Genomic DNA, 21,169 nt, shown 5'->3' with positions numbered 1-21,169 from the left:
GTGGAAAAGGTGGTTTGGGTACAAAAGTTTTTGTACTCGAATCAATTGGTGCATCTTTTTGGTTTAATGTATCTTCTTTGGACTTTGGTAAATCAGTTCCTGGTAAAGTCGAATTTTCGGGCATTTCCGGACCTAAGTAATTTTTCCCTGAACGAAGAGTGATTGCCTTAACATGCTCTTTCGGATTTTCTTCCGTATGGTTGGGAAGACTTCCCTCTTTGCGGGATGGAATTGATTTAGCGAGTTGTCCAATTTGAACCTCCAAATTATGGATGCTAGATGATTGGTTTTTAATAAGCTGATCGAATTTATTCTCGATCCGTTTAAAACCATCGTCGTGATTACTTATTTTTCCGCTCATAGCATCAATAAATTTGTCGATTTTAGAAGATAAAGTGCTAATCGTATCTCTTGATTGATTTTGATAATTAGTGGTACGATTTTGATTAGCATTAGCATTATTATTTTTATCTCTCCAGTTAAAGTTAGGATGATTTCTCCATCCAGGATTATATGTATTGGAGTAAGGGTTATTAGTTTGGTTTTGTCCTTGGACAAAATTTACCTGTTCAATTTCGCTCATACCTTCATAATCCACATCCGTTTGGATTGGCTTACCATTAGAATCACACGGTGCCATAAGCCTATCAATTTTGTGCGATAAAGTAGAAAATTGGGCTTGCAACATCGCAACTGGATCAAGATTCACTATACCTTTAACTGACGACGTAGTTGAGGATGATGGTTTTGCCATTGGTACGTGTCCACGCTCCGCGGGCCACATACTGCTGTTGATTTCCATTTTCTCCAGAAGTTTTCTTGCTTGGGCCGATGTTTTCTTCATGAATAACCCTCCAGACATAGCATCCAATGAACCTCTAGTTGTAGGATTTAGTCCATTATAAAATGTTTGCATTAAAAGTTCAGCGGGCAATTGGTGGTGTGGGCATAAACGTTGAAGTTCTTTAAAACATTCCCAAGCCTCATAAAGAGTGTCATTATCATTTTGAGAAAAAGATGTTAACTCTTTAATGACTCTTGCGGTTTTTGCTAAAGGAAATTTTTTTGATAAAAATGCTTAGGCTAATTGCTCCCAAGTCTCAAATGATGCGGCTGGCATAGAAGTTAACCACTCTTTGGCTCGATCCTTCAAAGTAAAAGGAAAAAGGCGAAGGTTGATTGCTTCCGCAGTCACATTTGGTATTTTAAAAGTGTCACAAATTTCTAAGAAATTTGTCAAATGGGTGTTAGGATTTTCGTTAGGTAACCCGTAAAATGTTACGTTATTTTGTAATATATTAAGCAATGCTGGCTTAATCTCAAATTGATTTGCATTAATTTGGGGTCTAACTATGCTGTTTGTTACACCGGCCACTCCTGGCCTAGCGTAATCCATAAGCGTAGCCATAATTTCTGGCTCAGTAATTCTAGTTTTTATTGGAGTCTTGTTTTTGTTTTTGTTTTTCTTGTTCTTTTTAAGAGTCTTTTCAATTTCTGGGTCTAGCGGTTTTGGTGGAATGCCTGAACTTCGAGAACTGCGCATGAACTTGAAATTTTGCACGAACCGAAACTATCTTCAAAATAGAATTTGAAAAATAAATATGTCACTAACTTAAAATAAATAAAATATAAAATTTTTAATAAATATAAATAAACCTAGATCCGAAATAAAATACGAAAAATCTAAATTTTTGTCAAAAATTTTGGCGTTCCCCGGCAACGGCGCCAAAAACTTGTTGAGCGATTTTCGCAAGTGCACGGTATACGCTTGTAGTAATAAAAGATATCGATCCCACAGGGAACGTTTTTTAACAAAAACTTATTTTGAATTGGTTAAATATACTTTTAAAATTTATAATATGGAAAATCGTTAAATCGGATTTGGTTTTGAAATTGCTCGAACGAGAATTAGAATAGAGAATAACAAATGTTAGAAAATACTTCTGATTTAGGAATGAATTTACAAAACAAGATTGTTTAGTTCTTTAGAAAAGTAAACAAATGTATTCGTTTGCATTAAGCAAAGAAAACAACTTTAAACTTTGTATAAATTATAACGATGAAATAAATGACGGAACCTCTAATTTTTAGGCTTTGAACTATAGTCAATCCTCCTACGGTCGGGTTAGATCGCTACCTTAGCCAAGTTAAAACTCTTTCGAGATAATAATTTGTCTAAGTGTTCAACAAAGTTTCCTTGTAAAGATTTTGAATTAAACTACGTTTTAATGAAAACACCGGCAATCCACTTCGGATCCTTTACCAAAGTGCTACATGAAAATCTATCGAATAGAACAGACTTTATTAGATGAAATATAAATTTTATACAAGTTTATAGAGAACAATGAGCATGAAAACATTCGACGGCGTGCAAGTGAACGGGTTGTCAATCCTTTCCTTGGGTTTCGTTAGAGTTTGTCAGACTCAGGGGCGGATTCTCTACTCAATCTTCTCGCTGTAACTTCATAATAGGGATGCGGTCGGCCTCTACCAAAATGTAAACTAATATGAACAAATCTAAACGCTACTGTGTTTGTAATTATTGAATAAACAATGTGTGTACATCATATTGCTTTTTACAGAAATGAAATCTAAATTCTGAATCACTTGACTCGGAATTTCTGCATAAATTCTATACTAATCTCTTTCTTCTATATCTTTCCAACTCTTCATCAACTCTTTATTTATAGATGTTGAAGAGTCGTGGTTGAAGTGTCGTGTCTGTTGTGAAGGATCGTATCCATTGTGAAGGGACGTCTTTATCCACCCGAACGATCGCGTTTCTTTGGATTAAACATGTGTTCATTGTACTTGGACGAATTTCTGCACTTACCGCGAATATTTAATTCTCGACCGAGAATGGGGGAGCACTTATTTGGTCTTCAAATGAAGGGAAGGAGCTGCTGAAAAACGCGTGTCGTGACCGAGAATTTGAGATTCTCGGTCGCGGCTTTTGTAAATTCTCTACCGAGAATCTTGTTTCCTCAACCGAGAATGTGACATTTTCTTCTGTTTCTGACTTCGTCTTTGTCCTCGTTTAGGTGTAATTGATCTTCGTTGTTTTTACCTCCTTTTGTAAGGTTTTTATTCTGTTTTTAAGCTCTTTTCGTTCCTATTTGGATTTTACCAAATATTTACGTACCTTGCAAGAAAGAAACATATTCGAATGTAAAAGTATTCTAAATAGATGTAATCAGCACAAATTCATAGTAAAACTGATGTAAATATTAATGATATTTTAGGTATATTTTGGGCTTAACACCCGCATAATCAAAGAACCGTTCCACCTCTAGCAACCAATCGAGAAAACCCTCTATGTCGAGTTCTCCCCCAAACGAGGGTAAGTCCACTTTCAACTTGAAGGCATCATCCCTCTCAAAATTCCCTCCATACGCCATTCCCCCATTCGGCTCGCCTCTATACCCGCCTCTTTCATTACCCCGACCCCCATACGGATCATTCAAACCGAAATGTTCCCTTTCATACCCACATACAACATAATTATGCAAAATATCCATATTCTCGGCACGCACATGCACGGGACCAACAACATCATTCACATGCATATCATTCCTACGTCTATCATTCAAAGCATCATCATCCATTCTAATCCCCATATTCCTAGCAATCCTAGGCATTTCGAAATCATCAAATAGATCTCCATCGCTATCACTATCAACATTCCTAATGTTCACGGGATTAGTTCGTCTTACCTCTTGAACCCGAGGGCCCATTGGTTCTGGTGCATGATTCCTTCTAGGGGGTGGTGTTGGTTGTCGTTTATGTTGGGGGTGGATTTGCTCTTCATGTTGCCGGTGAGATTCTCCGGTGAGAAGAGCTTGAGCGTTCCGGCCTTCGAGCCTAAATCCCTCGAGGGTAAGAAGGATATCCCGCTTACTTGAGTCGTGCTTCTCGTCTAGCACTCGTAAGGAGTCCGTTAGTTGCCTCACGGCACCTTCAAGCACCTCTACTCATTGCTCCATGGATCTAGTGGCTTCGTTTGCGATACATGGTTGAACCATTTCCGAGAAGAAATCTCCGAGAAGGAAAATGACTCGGCTCTGCTACCAGCTGATGTAGAGTGAAGTCGATTGAGAGTTTTAATCGTAAACTCACAAAGAGTACAACTTCTCTAACTAAACTAGAAGGTTGAATAAACCCAACAAGGATAACCTTGGTGCTCCAATGGAGGCTTTTAATTTCAATTTCATCAAAGTTAAGTATCATTACAAATTAAGGAGCTTATATACTCTAACAAAAGAAAGAGGGAAAAGGCTAGAAACCCTTGGGTAGGGTTTTTAGCAAAACATGTGAAAGAGGGTAGGATATGGAAGGGGAAGAAATAATGGCAATCTAGTAATTTGTGGGTGATGGCAAAACAGTAATTTAAGTAAGAGCAGAAATGGTCCCCAATGGTGAGAACTTGGAGGAGAAGTATTCTCCAGCTGAGCACGTCCCGTGCCTCTAGAGTCACGCCCCGCGTGTTTAAGCTCCTGACCTTGGTGACGCTCTTTGAAGGGTCTCACGCGTCCCGTCTAGTTGACTCCCTAGATTTTCTTCGTTTCGGAGGTTGTGTTTACGCTCCGCGTATAAGGAGACACGCCCCGCGTAAGAGAGCTACTGGTCTTTCCTCTGGAAACAGGGTCCTCCACACCCCGCGCGCTAACAGGCACGCCCCGCATGTTCAGTTGGCTGCCTTTGCTCTTGCCTTCCCCTAATAGATCTCCTTGTGTCCCGTCTCTTGTCTCCGGATTCATGTTCAAGGACGAGATGCCCTCATCAATTACTAACTATTATTCGACCCACAATCTGAATAGTGCTAACATCTCTCATTCACACGTAATGAAATAAATTTCAAGTCTCATCTCAATCTCATCCATACTTTGCAAATAGTTCGTGTGGCCGACATATTGGCAAGAGTTATAGTATTTTACACTCGTTTGAGATATATAGTCGCTCGATGTGCATATATCAAACGTCGAACTATACACTCGTTGTAGATATATAGCCTTTGATATTTGAACATGGATCATCTCTGGTGTATGTCTTGTCCTATATTCCACGATCACATCGTCTGTAATAACTTTAATCTCTACAATTTTCTATTTTTCAGAAATATGCGCACACACATAAGTGTTTAGAAAGTGAAACACATAAACTTTAAGATGTGACATGAACATCTTTCCCTCCTAATATATACTTTCCATCATAATCTAGCCGACTTACCTGGTCCAGTTCTTTTCAGTCGAAATTATCACATCAACCTAGATATGATCATTCCGAGGTAGCCACATGAGATTATATATGCTCCCAGAAAAATTCAAGGGCCCTAAGGATAATCGATGTCGAGAAACCATAGTTTCACGATATAAATCTCATACTGGGAAAAGTCTAAATCGTCGATTTTCCATCTTGTACGCTGCAAAGCACACATCGTATGAAAGATTCTGTTATTATGTTCAATCCTTTCTTTGAAGGAAGAGCACATTGCTCTTTCTAACACCATATGGAAGCATAGATTCAGATGTGCCAAAACATATGACTTTAGTCTACTATATTTAGAGACTACTTCCGCAATAAATACAAAAGGCTTTAAGTTTTCTTTAACTTATCATTCAAATTACACTTCTTTTGCATACACATGTAGTGTATGTTATCATCTTGCACTTAGAATGAAATTACTTTCATACTTCTTGCAAGGTGGCTGCTAATTATTGAACACACTTTCAAATTATTTTAAAATAACATCATCCTTATCTTTGTCACCATATGACATGCATCATAATATAATAGCAAACATCGACAAATAATATTTGCACTCGTGTATTCATAAAACATTTATTAAATAATCGTGTTCACAAAATATGAAACAAAAGTATACTTAGATCCCACCATATCCATAGGATCTAATATGCTTAACATAAACATCTCATTTGATATGTTTGGTAAAGGGGATTTGCAACCATGTCATGAGTCGGTACATACTTCATACTAACTTCTTTGCATGTAATTAGGTCCCTAAAAGTGGTACTTAATCTCCATGTGTTTTGTCCTGCTATTGTGTCTCCAATCTTTAGCAAAAGTATAACAAATTGACTATCATGTTTACTACGACTGAAGTATTAGAGGTAGTAACTATCATATGGCTCATATGTTCGACCATACTACCACTTGAACTATTGACGAGTACAATACATACTCGGATTCCATGGTGGACAATGCTACACGTGTGTTACTTACTAATCCATGGTATAACACCATTCTCTAAGAAGAATATGTAGCTTGACGTGGACTTTCATTCGTCAAACTCTCTAGCCTAATCAACATTTGTGTATCCTGTGAGAATGAGATATTTGCCTTGATAACTTAGAGAATAATATGTAGTTTCTTTAAGATACCTTAGTGTTTTTTTTAATAGCTAACAAAATGTGATAGTCATGGGTTGGATTGAAATCTACTCACCATCCCAACAACATGACAAAAATCGGGTCTTGTATACAAGATAACATACATCAAACTACATACGATACTATAGCATATGGAATATGTTTCATATGTTCCATATATTCTTGTGTTTGGGGACACATATCTATACTGAGGGCGATGTCCTTTTACATCGGGATAACTATGAGGTTGTTGACATGCATATTGAATCCATAGAGAACCTTGTTGATAGAGGTCTGTTGAGACAGCCAACAATTTCTTCGAATGATCTTTTAAAATCTTAGCTCCAATAATGTATGAGGTTACACCCATTTCTTTTAACTTAAAAATTGAGTTTAGCTCAACTATGATATGGTTTACAAATTCAATATCATTTCTTCCTATGATGATGTCATCAACATATAATGACAAATGAAAAAATTTCTACCTGAGCATTTTGTGTAGATACAATGGTCTCCTTCAATCAGATTGAAGTCATTTAAGATCATCTGAATATGGAATCAAATGTACCATTATTTATAAGACTATTTGAGGCTACCTTGCTCAATTTGCAAACCTTTTGTTCATAACTTGGTACGATGAAATCCACATGTTGTTTCATGTAATTTTCTTCATCCAACTCTTCATTGAGAAAAACAGTCTTTAAATCCATTTGGTTTGGTTAATTGCTCTTTCCTTATACCTATTTCTCCTTAAGGGGGTTGGTTCATATGTACAACCTTTGTAACCTCATGGTGGGTTTTCCACACTAAAAGCACTCAACAACACTCATACTTTTTTGTCGAGATCTCGATGTTCCGCCACTGTCACCCTTCGTATGGTTCATTCTTCTTTCCCCATCCTCTACAGGTTTGAGAATTTTAGGACCATTATCATCTTCTGTTGTCATCCTTCCAGTCTCCTTTAAGACTGTCATCACATCATTCAATTGAAACATGTTTTTCCTTACTAATATTGTCTGCACCAGCGACTTGAAAGATTTAGTCAATAACCCTAACAAGAGCAATGACCGCTCTTCCCTAATTTTCTCTCCCGATTTCAACAGCTGACTGACCAATTGATTAAAATTATTAATGTGGTAATTTTTTTACCTCCATCCATTTTGAGTGTTTACAAATCCATCTTCACACACAATCGGTTAGCGAATGACTTCGAGAAATAGGCGCTCTCCGACTTATTCCATAAATCTTTAAGGGATAACTCATTCAACACAATAATTTTAATATGGGAAGCAAGAGCCAACCTGATAGTGTTGACAGATTTCCTTTGAATTATACACTAGTCTTCATCTTTTATATGCTAGGCTTTTAATCTTCTAATTTCGATATCAAGACTCTATTGCACTAAATAGTCTTGAATTGTGCTTTGCCACACCATGAAACTTTTGTTTCCGTCAAAGAGCAGAACCTCATATTAAAAGACTGTAAGCAACATTTTATCTATAACTTGCTTATGCTCTTTCTCTATTATCCTTCCTAGGCTGAACGAGTCTCTGATACCACTTTGTTGGAGGCGAAACAAGAAATGATACACATACAAAGAAATAATAGAGAAAAAGAAAAGAAAAAGTACATGAGAATTTTTAACATGGAAACCTCTTCAACAAGAGTAAAAATCACGAAACCCTTAGACCACTTTAAATTTCAACTAAAAAGGCTTAGAATTTTTGGAAGAATAAAAATGTTAGAAAAACTCTCACACTCTCACAAATTCAAAGTTCAAATTAAACTCACTTCAGGTTTATAGGCTCGAATTCTGATATGTTAACTAGCGAGACATAAAGCCTATTTATAAAGGCAATACTCCTTGTGAATCCCCTCCCTACTTCAGAAGAAAATCTGTTGTCCTCATTTCAGTGTCCTTTTTCATATTCCTCTAACAAAAAGTAGTCCCTACTTAATTAAGATAATATATTTTATGAACTGGAAGGACCCACATATAAAGTGACTACTTTTTATTAAATGGACATGTAATGAGACACTATTTTCTTCCTCCAAATTTAGACACATGAAATACATCACACTTTTATCGAATTTTATGCTCGTAATAAAAATTAGGAGCTTGACATGTACTCCCTCTGTTTCATTTTAATTATCTTTTAAGGTTTCTACACACATATTAAGAAACCTATTAATTAGCCTAAAAAGTAATTAAACATTACCTTATTACCCTCTTACAATTAATGCTTAAATTTCTCTGCAAATTTCTTTCCTTTTATTATATGAGGACAAAGTTGGAAAAAAAAACATTTAATGCTCATTGAAAAGTGTAAAACGTCAAATAATTTGAAACAAAAAAGTTTCTCCAAAACGACAATTATTGGGAAGGACGTTTGCAATATGGTTCAGGCTTTCTTTGATCATGGTTGCATCCTACCTGGTTTAAACTCTAGTATTATGGCCCTTATTCCTAAAGTGGCCGATGCTGACAGAATTGAGAATTTTCGTCCAATTGTGGTGAGTAACTTTAGTTTCAAAATCATCTCAAAAATTCTTGCGGATCGCCTTGCAGTTATTGCTGCAAGGATTGTCTCTCCCAACCAGTATGGGTTTCTTAAAGGTAGAAGCATTCATCAGTGCATTGCCTTAGCTTCTGAGGGAGTTAATATGCTTGACAGAAAATGTTTTGGTGGTCACATGGCCTTAAAAATTAATATTCGTAAGGCTTTTGATACTTTAGATTGGAACTTCCTCTTGGCTGTGTTGGATTCCTTTGGTTTTTCTCTCATTTTCAGAGATTGGATCCTAAACATTCTGGTATCTGCTCGTATTTCTGTGATGATAATGGTTCTCCAAAGGGTTACTTTTCTTGTTCTAGAGGGGTTAGACAAGGGGACCCCCTTTCTCCTCTACTGTTTGATATTGCTGAGGATTTTTTCTATCGTTGGCTTACTAAAATGGTTAGGGAGGGTACTTATTCTCCTATGTATTATTCTGGTGGAAATTCCTTTCCCTCTCATTTTTTTTTTTGCTGATGACATGCTCATTTTTGGAGTGGCATCTTTGAGCAATGTGCATGCTCTTAAGGATTTTTTCCTGCTCTATGGTCAGATATCCGGTCAATAGGTAAGTTGGGATAAATCTGCTATCTTTTTTGGTTCTCAGGTGAGTCCTCCGATAAGGGTTCGACTTGCTAACTGTCTTGGCATCCGTTTGGAGTCTCTCCCCTTCAGTTACTTAGGAGTCCCTCTATTTAAAGGTGCTCCTAGGGCCCGTCACCTCAGCTGCCTTGCAGACAAATTTCTATCTCAATTTAGCAAATGGAAAGGTAGCTCTCTCTCCTTTGCAGGGCGTTTAACTCTAATTAAGTCTGCTATTACTGGCTCTCTGGTTCATTCATTCTTGATCTATAAGTGGCCAGTGGGTTTGTTGAAAAAGCTCAATAGAAGTGTTAGGAATTTCCTTTGGACGGGTTGTATTGATCAGAGGAAGTTAATCACGGTTCCCTGGCAAACTTGTTGCAAAAGTTTGGAGGGTGGTGGTCTGGGCATTAAGGATTTTAGGATTTTTAACCAGGCTCTCTTGGGGAAGATGTGTTGGGATTTAATTCAAGGCAACAGTCCTGCTATTTCTCTGATGAAGTCTAGATTTATGGCTGTCTCTGGTTTTCCTAAAGCTACCATTGCTCCTTCCTCGATTTGGTCTTCCTGTAAGTTTGTTTATTCATCCATTTAGAACCAGACCTTTTGGTGGATTGGCCAGTCTTCAACGCTCAATTTCTGGACTGATCGATGGATCATTCCATCGGTGGCGGACAGATTGGGTCTTGATCATCATGATAAGCGTTCACGCTTTAATTCTGTTGATGATTTTTTGGTCAATTCGGAATGGCTTGGCTTAGGTACTCTGCCTCCGGTTGTTCAAGACAATATTCGATCTATTCACAGGGGTAGAGATGATTTTGATTTATGCGCTTGGCAGCCCTCTACGAAGGGTATTTTCTCTGCCAAAGAGTACTATTCGATTATTAGTCCTCGTTCCTACTCGGTGGACTGGTATAAATTTGTTTGGAATGCTCACACTCCCCCTTCTCATTCCTTCACATCCTGGAGAGTTTTGCATGGAAGGGTTCCGACTCACGACCTCCTCCAGCGTCTAGGCTTCTCTTTTGCCTTTCGTTGCGTTCTTTGTGGTAGGGATGCTGAGTCCATTAACCACTTATTCATTAGCTGTTCTTTTGCAGATTCTCTGTGGAGGGCCCTTGAGATTCATTTCGACTACACTTTACCTCGTCATTCTCGATTCACCCACTTCTTCAGCACTCTTCGTAGCATTCATTTTGGCTCACAGGTGTCGATGATCTGGCGTGTTGTCGCTGTCTCTTGCATCTGGTTAATCTGGCATTGCAGGAATGAAGCAACCTTTAATGAGGTTTCTCCTTCTATTCAACACTCGAAGATCACCCTATTTCGAATGATTCGAGAGTCATTTTCTTCTTCTAAAGGTTTTTGCTCTTCAAGGAGAGATGCTGATATCTTATCCCATCTTCTGGCTTCTTCAAGGCCGCCTCCAGCTCCCAATATTATTCTGGTCCACTGGCTTAAACCTCCTCCGGGTTGGGTTAAAGTCAATGTGGACGGCTCTGCTTTTGGTACTCCTGGCGAGGCGGGAGCGGGAGGTATCTTTCGTAACTATCGCGGCTTTTCCAAAGGTTGTTTTGCTTTTTCTACCCCTTCTTTTTTTGCTTATACGGCTGAATTGAGAGCCGCTATTTTCGCAATTGAACTTGCTTGGGAGAAAAATTGGAGTCATCTTTGGGTTGAGTTAGACTCCATGTACGTAGTTAATCTGCTTCGACTTCGTTCCATGGATGTTCCTTGGAGTATTCGACAAGAGTGGTTGCACTGTCTCAGCATTTGCTCTAGGATGAACATTATTTTTACACACATCTTTAGGGAAGGTAATCGCGTTGCTGATGCTTTGGAAAAATTTGGAGTCTCTTCCTCTGTGATCAATTGGTGGCCTTCAGCTCCTGCTTTTTGTCACAGGTTTATCAATGATGACATCTGTAATATTTTTCATTTGCGTTTTTCTTGATCTTTCCTAAACTTTTCTCCTTCCACCTTCTTCTTATTTGTTCTCCTTTCTCTTCTCTTGTTCAAACACTCATCTTTTCTTTTATTAATATATGTCGGGTTTGTCAGTTCTTGGGCCATGGATGCTCTCCCCGCTCAAGTTCTGTCTCGTCCCAATTTCTATCAAAAAAGGATTGTTTGATTTTTAGGTCACTTAATAATTTCAATTATATCAAAAAAAAAATATTTATTCTAACAAATCAAAATATTTAATTTTAAATATTTAAATTAAATATTATCAACTAATATTTTTAAATTAGATATTATTTTTTAATATTTATTAAATAATATTTTTAACATTTTTAATATTTGTAATACGTAAACACTTAAATATATTTAGGGTTAAATATTTAGGTGCTGTTTGATAAAACTGAAAATTAAGTGCTGAAAAAATAAGTACTGAATTTTAAGTGCTGAATATTATAAGTGCCGAAAATATTGAATGATATAATTATTATAAAAATATTAGTTGATAATGTTTAACTTAAAATGTTAAATAAGTGGTGGAGAAATAATTGTTATCAAACGCACTTAAAGTAAATAAGTGCTTGATATTTTAATTTAAGTCATTAAGTAGGTTATCAAACAAGACCTTAGTTATTTTAGTGCTTAATTTTTTATTTTTTCAAACAAGAAGAATCAATTTTTTTAAAAAAAAAATTTGCGCAATGCGCTTACATTAAAAAAGAAAGAAAAATCCCCACCAAACCCAGATGTGATACGAACCCATGACCTCCCAAGGCATATGTAAGCTCTCAACCACTAGGCTAAGAGCTTCACCACAAACAAGAAGAATCAATTATTTAATTTAGTAGCAATCAAATAGATTAAGAGCCTAAGGATATTCTTTTTCCATTGATTGATATATTAAACAATCAATTATTAAGTTAAGTTGATGTTTTTTAAGGATTAATTAAGATGTTAATAATATCTTGTGCATTCATTTAAGGGCTAATTATAAATCTAGCCCAACTAAGAGTGGTCATTTACATATCTAACCTACGTTGCTTCCATTTTACCAAATTAGACCATTTCACCCACTTTGGACAAAATTACCCTTAGTTTTATGGATCGATTTCTGATATCAATTGTTAGCGATTTTTTAGATTTTTGAAGTATTATGTTTAATTTCCATAGAAATGGTATGTTTTTAGCTTATACACTTGCTTTTCTCGCTGGTTTTGCTTCTTTTTTCATCTATAATAGTATCGTTTCAATTTTCTCAATTTTCCACCATTTTTCTCCATTGTTGTCGCATTTGTGACAAAATTTGTCGCATTTTATCACAAATGCGACAAGAGTTGTCGCATTTACGACGAAGTACGACAACTGTTGTCGCATTTATGACGAAATGCGACAAATTTCGTCACAAATGAAACCACAATGGAGAAAAATGGTGGAAAATTGAAATGATAACATTACAGATGAAGAAAGAGGCAAGACCAGCGAGAAAAGCAGGCGTATAAGCTAAAAACATATAATTTCTGCAGGAAATTGAACATAATACTTCAAAAATCGCTAACGATTGATATCAGAAATCGAAGAAGATGAACCGAAGAAGAAGAAGAAGAAGCAGATCCATCGATCAATATAACTAAGGGCAATTTTATCCAAAATGGATGAAATGGTCTAATTTGGTAAGATGAAAGTAAAGTGAGTTAGATATGTAAATGACTCCTCTTAATCTGGCTAGATTTATAATTAGCCCTTCATTTAATGCCTACTTGGTTGTCGCTTTACTTATATCTAATAAAAAACTTCAAATCGTTTGATAGTTGCCCTTCTAAATTCTTTTCGTCTAAAATTGATATTTCTAAATTACTATCTTCTGATTAATTTATCTAATTGTAACAAAAAAGAAATATCTAATACATATTCTTTTGTTTTATTATGTATAAAAGTTAATAAAATACATCAAATTAATTTGAAATTATAAACATATATTCTATTCTATCAATCTCTCCAAAATGCTCACTCAATTTTTTTATTAATTTCATATTAGTAATTTAAACAAGAGTAAGTTAAAAAAAAATTATGTATAAAAGATTATCTTTTCAACTGTATAAATTAGATATATTTTTTTAAAATCTGAAATTGATCTATCAATTAGTGACTGAGGAAGTAATAATAAACTCTTATTATTATTTAATCAACAACTTGGTGAAATGATTTTATCTTATAGTTGGACATTATATGCAATTTGACCCACTTGTAACATCAAATATTTGGAAACTTAAATTATATATCATTTTTATTTTTGAGTTCTTTTGTGGTTTAATTGACCATGACACAAGATGTTGGATGTAATGTATTGTGAATTATTTTATTAGAATTTTATGTTATGATTTGAATTTTAATGGTAATATATTTAATTTACCAAAAAGAAAATATATGGTTATAAATATATTTTCAATTCAGCAAGCCAAAGTCGTGATCGATGCCATAGCAAGCCTAGGTGACGACCTCTCTGAGTTCGGAAGCATCATCCACTGTTACCGAGACACGTTTACAAACTTATTCCAAAGTTTTTACAGCTTTTCCGAGTTTTATCCCGACTCTTCTGTTAAACACTCTCTCTAGTGGCTGATTAGTGAAATTCTTTAAATATATATATATTCAATTCAAAATAGTGCACGTACAATGATTTTTTTTTTTTTTTTTTTTTTTTTTGTGACCTAGTTGTATACGTGTAAATGCTGTTTGTATGTCCAGAGAGGCCCATGGGTCGAAAGACCCAAACATGTTCAAATAAAAGCCCAAGTATTAGTAAACTTGTTTTTCTTTAAGTAGTAATTGGGAAAATCACCAAAAATGTTTTTGTTTATACGAATGATGATTCCATATGGATTTTAGCAGTATGTTTATCGAAAATTTGAAAACAACAGTTATTTAATTATCGCATAAAAGATCTTTCAAACATTAATTATATCTGAAATATTTAATGTGTTTATCAACACTGTTGCAAAAAAAAAAAAAACACATTAAAATGTTAATAACTAAGTTTGCTACATACAAATTAATCACAGTTTTTTTTTTGTCAATGTGTCTAAAATGTTTAATGTGTTAATAACAAATAACCAACAACAAAAATGTACGAAAATCCTTTAATTTATAGATAAATTTATTTAAAAGGTCTGATGTGACAACTAAATAATAGTCGAATCAACATTCAAATTTTTCATAATGTACGGCTAACATTGATATTGCATGGAAATATTAGGGTTAAATTTGCACAATTTCATATATTAGCACTTCTTCAAAAATGTTAGCGTCAAATTTAATCCTTATATCCTTTATTTTTTGTCATATGAGCGTCAAATTTAATTTTTATATCCTTTATTTTTTGTCATATGAAACTCTTGGTTGCCAAATTAACCAGTTGTAAATATCTAATTCAATTAAAATAAGTTATTCATGTGTTTGAATTTATATTCAAATAAAGTTTTTACAATTTTATTACAGGCATATTTAAAATTTATTTAAAACATAAAAAAAAAAAAAATTTAAATGCATGCAAAATGAATTACACCATTTTCATAAGTTTTATGTTGAAAGGTGATTTTTTTTTCATGCAAAATATAAAATAAATAATGACCCATGACTTAATCTATTCAAATAAAAAAAATACCTATTTAATAAATAATAGAAGTAAATAAAAATGAGGGCCTGAAGATGCTTTTAACTTAATTAAATTTAGTGCTCTTCTTAAGGTTGAATCAAAGATAAGCTTAATTATCCCCTATTATCGATAGTTTCAAAGGAGAGTTCCTTGCCAGAGTCTCTCAGTGTTGTGATGTCTATCTCGTGGGATGGAGCAGACCAAGAGAGGGGGTTGTGAAGCTGAATACTGATGGTTCCTGCCTCAGTAACGGTAAGATTGCGGCCGGAGGTGTGCTTAGAGATGCAGGGGGCGCCTGGCTTTCTGGGTTCTCCCAGAATTTAGGGTTGGGTTCTTCCTTTTCTGCGGAGCTCTGGGCTATTCTTACTGGAATCAATCTTGCTAAAAGGCTGGGTGTTAAGAGACTCTCTGTGGAGTCTGATAATTTGGAAGCAATCAAAATGATTTCTGAGAATCATTCTATGGGTATTAACAGTCGCAACCTCATCAAAGCTATTAAAAGGCTTTGCTCCTCCTTTGAGTTTGTAGAGTTCAGACACATTTTTAGAGAGCAGAATCGTGTTGCTGATCGCTTGGCGGCGGCGGGCCATGAAGGGACTTTAGGCGTTACTACCCTTCCTGTTTCCCCTAGTTTCATCTCCCCTCTTCTCTTAGAAGGTAAGATTGGGGTTAGCTTCCCTAGGCTAATTCCTGGGTAGTTTATTGTTGTTCGTTTTTCTTTTCCTTTTCTACAAAAAAAAAAAAATTGGTTTTCCACAAACTCCAACCTTAGATCATTTCAACTAGTCCTTTTCAAATTTGTCTTTTTAACACAATCAAACAAATTTATTACCATGTATTAAAATGTTATTAATAAATGAGTTCAATCTATTAAAATTAGGGATGTAAACGGGGAATATTCCGTCCCCATCGGGAATCCACCCTAATGGACATGAGGAATTCCCAATTAAAATCCCCGCAGGATGGGAATAATGATTCTTTTGTCCCCCTGCAATCGAGGATAGGAATAAGAATCTCCGTCTAGTGGGGATCTCTGTAGCCATCATAGATATGTCCCCACGGGGATTCCCATAGAGTTCCCAATTAATTCTCCGTTTAACATTTATTTTTTATTATATATATATATATATATATATATATATATATGTGTGTGTGCGTGTGTGTGTGAGAGATTCTTTTTAGAGTTATTAGATTATGTCAATTTGATTCTTCCTTTCCGTCACTCAACTCAAATTTAATCTTATTGTTTATCGTTATGCTATCGTTATTACTGCGAGCAGCAGAATAAGATGAACCTAAGATAGGGACTCGACAATTTGAAAGAAATGAGAGATAAATCCTACATCTGCATGACAACATATAAGCAGTGAATTGCCGCGTATCATGACAAACATGCCAAACAAATTGATCTAAACGAAGAAGATCTGGTACTACGAAAATCTGACAAGACCCAATCATCAGAAGATAGGAAGAAAGACATAAAGTGAAAACTGTGAAAGGATATAAGGCTGGCCACCTACATGCATATAATATTATAGAGCATTTCTATTAAAAGAAAAGCATGCAAAAGTAAAGAAAAAATTCGTAGAAACTACAAACTTTATAAAGTCCAAATCATTCAAAGTAAGTACGAGATATTTATAAAAAAAGATTCATATTCAATGGGAAGAATTGTATCCACACTTGTCTAAGAAGAGATGACCTGATCATTTTCAGGTAGAACCACATCCGCGTCCGACTGAAAAGAAATGACTTGATCATCCCCGGGTGGAGTTATATTAACATCCGCGCCCAGTGTCCTTTATCCATCAGCCAGGGAATCTTCAGCACATTCATTTGTTGGAAGTGTAGACTTAAAGATCTCATTCTTGATGATCTCTGAGACATCTTCCAGAGAAACATAATAAAGAGTCTCCTCCTTTAAAGGAACCTCGACTTCCGGCTCAAAAAGATCAATTCCTGGATGACCCCTCCTATACACTGCATTAAGTCTTTCACTAAAAAATAAGGTGTGAAGACCACAAACATATTCAATGTCATTCTCATCCTTCTTCTGTCCCTGTTTCTCCCTAGCCAGCAATATCTTAGCTTTCGCCAACTCAGCCTTAGCTTCTGCCAATTTGACTTTCAGTTCATCGTTCTTCTTGTCACAAGTCTGAATGACTGCAAGGGCAACATTCTTGCTCACTTTCTTATTTTCTAGATTCGCCTCAAACTCTTGAATATGCGCCTCATTAGCCACACCCTCAGCCAATGCAGTTTTCACATTTTGGAAATGGTTGAAAATCTGAAAGAAGTAAAAATATCAGGAAAAAATAAATAACATTAAAATAAACAAAAAAAGAAGGATTAAGAAGACCACTAGATAATTTCGTATAGCATGAGAAACGTGACTCATGGTCATATATTTGGCCCTGCTCTCTCATACGGACGGAAGTTTACAGATGGCTTCATTAATATCCTCCACAATCTTGTCTGACCCCAATAAACAACCATGACCATATGTCGCATGCTAACAGTCTCCTATTGAAGGCTTCACCAGCCGTATTAATAAAAAATTATCAAGAGAAGAGCACGATGGATGAAGGAGCAAAAACAAGTAAAAACTTATGGGTGTAACTAGTACGGGTGTAAAAGAGGAAGGAAACGAGAAATAGAGTTAGCTCGGATCCACTAGTAACGTCCGCGGACCTCCCTAAAAGCGTTGATACACCATATGCTTGGCCACCTATATCTAAGGCACCATACCTAGGCCTTTTAGGAGGAGCTGCCTCATCCGCTTCAGTGGCAGTATGTTTGTCTGCTTGCTTATCCTGGGCAGCCTTAGCCTTCTTAGCCCTCATGCTCTGTAAAGATAAGAGATGCATTAACCTCCTCCTTACCAAAGGATAGAAAAAATCACATTAGAAATCAAGTAAAAAGCAGAATTACCTTCAAGAAAAGAGGTAAAAGTATGATAGAATATGGTATTTTCTCGTATCTCCATTAGGGGAACACCTGTCAAGATGAAATCCAAAGCTTCATTGTACGACTTAGAACCCTGCCCGATCGACTTAAGGAGCTTCACTGCCTTTGCCTCATCGGTGTTAAGTGTATATGCCAAAGTTTGTTTCGGCTTTGGATTCCAATTCTAGGATCTAGGGAATCCCAATGATACGTCTTCCAATTCCTTGATAAAAAAAAGTACGTACTCACCCAACCATGAATGTTGGACGCTTTCTCATAGAAGGGTCCATATCCTATCTTCCGATGAAACGAAACGTGATCCTCCACCTTCCGCTTATTCATAGTATGTAATAAACGAAAGACCCGAGGTTTGAAAAGAACCCTCTAATTAGCCGCCAAATATGAGTCACAAAGTATATCCAGCCACCCATTGGGATGGAGCTGACCGATGGGCATCCCAAATGATTGAAGGATATCCCCTATCATTTTAGGGACAGGATATTGAAAGCCCCTCTCAATATGGCTAACATAGACGGTGAAACATACGCTAGTCGGTTGTGCCGGGCGATGTTGAGGACCCGGAACCACATATTCCAGGTCTTTTAACGAAGGATATAAGCCTTAAAGGACGGCTATGGGTCTCGAAGATATAGAAGACCTCGTAGTCTCCATTGTATGGTTTTTTACTCCCTTCCTCTAAGGGGCTGAAGAACTAGTTTCTTTCCCTTCTCAAAAAATGGGATTAAGTGTTTCGACGGTGGCAGTGTGTGTAGAGGAAGGTTGGTGTTCCAAATGGGTATTTTCAGACTCCTCCCCAGATAATTCTCGAGTATTACTTTGACTCATATTATAAATGTACAATAAAGATAGAAGTTACGAAGACTGGAAAGAGGGCACTTACATGAAATAACTTCAAGTCGCAAGAAAAAGCTTTAAAGAAGAAGGGAATGACTTTAAACCAACAATCTCTAGAAAATTCACCAAAAAAATGCAAAAGCAGAAAGAAAATGGAAGTGGGGTGACAGGAAGAATCCACTCAAGGACGAAGTGACCCTTTTATAAGAAATGGCACGCAAATGCTTCGAAAAACGGACCCACCTAGGCCACATGTCCACACCTGAGTGGCGAGGACGCTTGATAGAACATTTAATGTATAGGGCACGACTTGAAGACAAAAAGCCCTAAAATGGGTTTTTTTTATAACATCCATATATTATCTTTGGGGAAATAACGTAATAATAGGAGCAGGGAAGGACTCACCATGTTGAAACACCTTTCCACATGATTTTGATTTGACAAAATTATTTAAGTTAATCCCGTGATTAAAAAATTAAATTTAAGTGCTTTGATTTAATTGTACTAATGTGTTTGTTCAATGTTGAGTAAGTTAGCTAACGAGAACAGGAACTAAGAGTCCATAAAAAAAAGACAGAACAAAGTCAGCATAAACAACTCACACAGCAGAAGCTGAGTGGAATACAACTCAGCATTGCAAAAGAAATGTCTTCTTCAGGAAAGCTTGAAGGCGAAGCCGCTAAGACAAGCTGAGTAATAATCAAGTCGCTGCTAAGTCAAGCTGAGCAATAATTAAGTCAGCGTCAATGATTTGTCAACTTGGCAGACAAGGTCTGACACAAATCAGAAGTCTTGGAAATCCGTTTTAAGGACCTTTTCGAGACGCATGGATCATCTGACTTTTGGCAAGAAGACAAACCTGGCGCTAGAAGATGAACCTGGCGCAAGAAGACAAATCTGGCAAACCTGGCTCCTGCTAAAATCAGAAGACATGATTGGCCTGCGGTTTTGGAAGCTGACCACGTCATGACGAAGGAGACCGTTTCTCCACAACGACTATGTCGAATTTTCAAATCATTTGAAGCCACAAGATTTCTATAAATAGGCCAAATCATCACTTGGATCATACACAGACGCATACAACAATATACAGATAGAAAGTGAAAATCTTCACGAAGTGAAAATCCAAAATAGAAGCTATCTGAAAAGAAAAAGCAAGCTCTTACACCAAACTCCAATCATTGTGTAAAAGTCTAGAGTGAATTGTATTCATCTAAACTGTTCTTCGTTTAAGTGAGAACAATTCTTGTATCAATTGTAAAGGTTAGAAGAGTGAAGCTGAGTACTCGGTTATAGTACTCAGTGGTAGAGAAAATCTGAATACTCGGTTATAGTGTTCAGTGGTAGATAGGATTGAGTAGACGAATAAAGGACGGTACTCTTGCATACTCAGTTGCTATTGTAAACGGTTTGTGCTCTACCTTTAAAGAGCTCAGTAGTGGATTGAAAAAGCCCGGAGGGATTCTGGGGACTGAACGTAGACGGAGAGGCCGAACTAGGATAAGTCTGCTGAGTAATCTCTAACCATTTCTCTTGATATATATATGTATATGTTGTTGGCCCCTTATAACGTGACAAGTTAGTTCCAGGGGGGAGGATAGGAACTATTTAAAAAAATTGTCCGTTGAGGCTGACTTCTTTTCTTATGAAAAGGTTTACACAGCGTCACTAAGTAGATTCAAGACACAAGCTTAGTCAACTTGTGACTAAGTCTGCTTCTTTACTTGAGTCAGGAAATAACACTTAGAGTCTATTCCTGAACTCAGCTTCTTAGTAAACTTAACTCAGAGTGAGTTCTTTACTTAGTCAGTTTTATAGCAAGCAATATATATTAAAGGAGTTTAAGGGTTAGAAAGATGTTACTCAGCAGACTTATCCTGGTTCGGCCTCTCCACCTATGTCCAGTCCCCGGAACTCGTTCCGAGCTTTTTGAATTCTCTACTGAGCTCTTTAAAGGTAGAGCACGAAACCTTTTACAGATAGAAGCTGAGTATAACAAGAGTACCTTCCTCTATACCTCTACTCACTCCTATATCTACGCTCAGTACTATAACCGAGTACTCAGCCTCTCCTTTCTATTCTTCTAGAAATGATAAAGTGTAAGTCCTAAACAACGATTGCTAAGACACTTTAGATGATTGGAAATCACTCTAGACTTTTACACAAAGATTAAGAATTGGTGTAAGGTATTTGCTTTGCTTTTCTCACAGAAACTTCAAGTATGAATTTGG

The 21,169-nt window shown here is 36.3% G+C and overlaps 1 non-coding gene across 1 annotated transcript; it reads left to right on the top strand.

The window, feature by feature from the left end:
* The first annotated feature begins 932 nt into the window (after window positions 1-932).
* Window positions 933-1,039, top strand: LOC136231590 (small nucleolar RNA R71). Its single transcript, XR_010689964.1, has one exon. It is a non-coding gene; the product is annotated as a small nucleolar RNA R71 (small nucleolar RNA).
* The last annotated feature ends 20,130 nt before the right edge of the window (window positions 1,040-21,169 follow it).

The sequence above is a fragment of the Euphorbia lathyris genome, chromosome 5 (assembly GCF_963576675.1).
Source record: "Euphorbia lathyris chromosome 5, ddEupLath1.1, whole genome shotgun sequence".
Classification (NCBI taxonomy): domain Eukaryota; kingdom Viridiplantae; phylum Streptophyta; class Magnoliopsida; order Malpighiales; family Euphorbiaceae; genus Euphorbia; species Euphorbia lathyris.
Note: the sequence above shows the minus strand (reverse complement) of the source record. Positions and strands in the feature narration are given on the sequence as shown.